Here is a 432-nt window from a genome sequence, read left to right on the forward strand (position 1 = left end):
TTGTTCATATTCGAACAGTTATTCAAGTAGTCCTAAATCTAATGTTTCTAAGAACTATTCTCGTTCTAATCAGTACTATCAAGGATATGTCATTGGATCATCCAATTACTCTTCCAAGATTAAAAGCATTTGGGTTAATAAGTCTGAATCTGTTTTATCTCATACACCTGTTGTTATTAACAATCTTCCTTGCCTTGTGAAATCCACTAATGATCTGATCAATCTTAGCAAGAGAAGGATTATGTGCTCAACATGCAGAACCAATAATTTTGTCAATAACAAAAGGTTCAACAGGTGGCATGGAGATAACAGTTATCAGAACAACTGGAAAGGTAAGAACAGGTATGATTATAATAACTGGCATGAATTATATCTTGTATATAATCATCCTGTTCATAGTGCTGAAAAGAAAATATCTTATAGAAATAAGTG

The sequence above is a fragment of the Cynara cardunculus genome (genome assembly GCF_001531365.2).
Source record: "Cynara cardunculus var. scolymus isolate 2C chromosome LG 1, CcrdV1, whole genome shotgun sequence".
In the NCBI taxonomy this organism is placed as follows: Eukaryota; Viridiplantae; Streptophyta; class Magnoliopsida; order Asterales; family Asteraceae; genus Cynara; species Cynara cardunculus.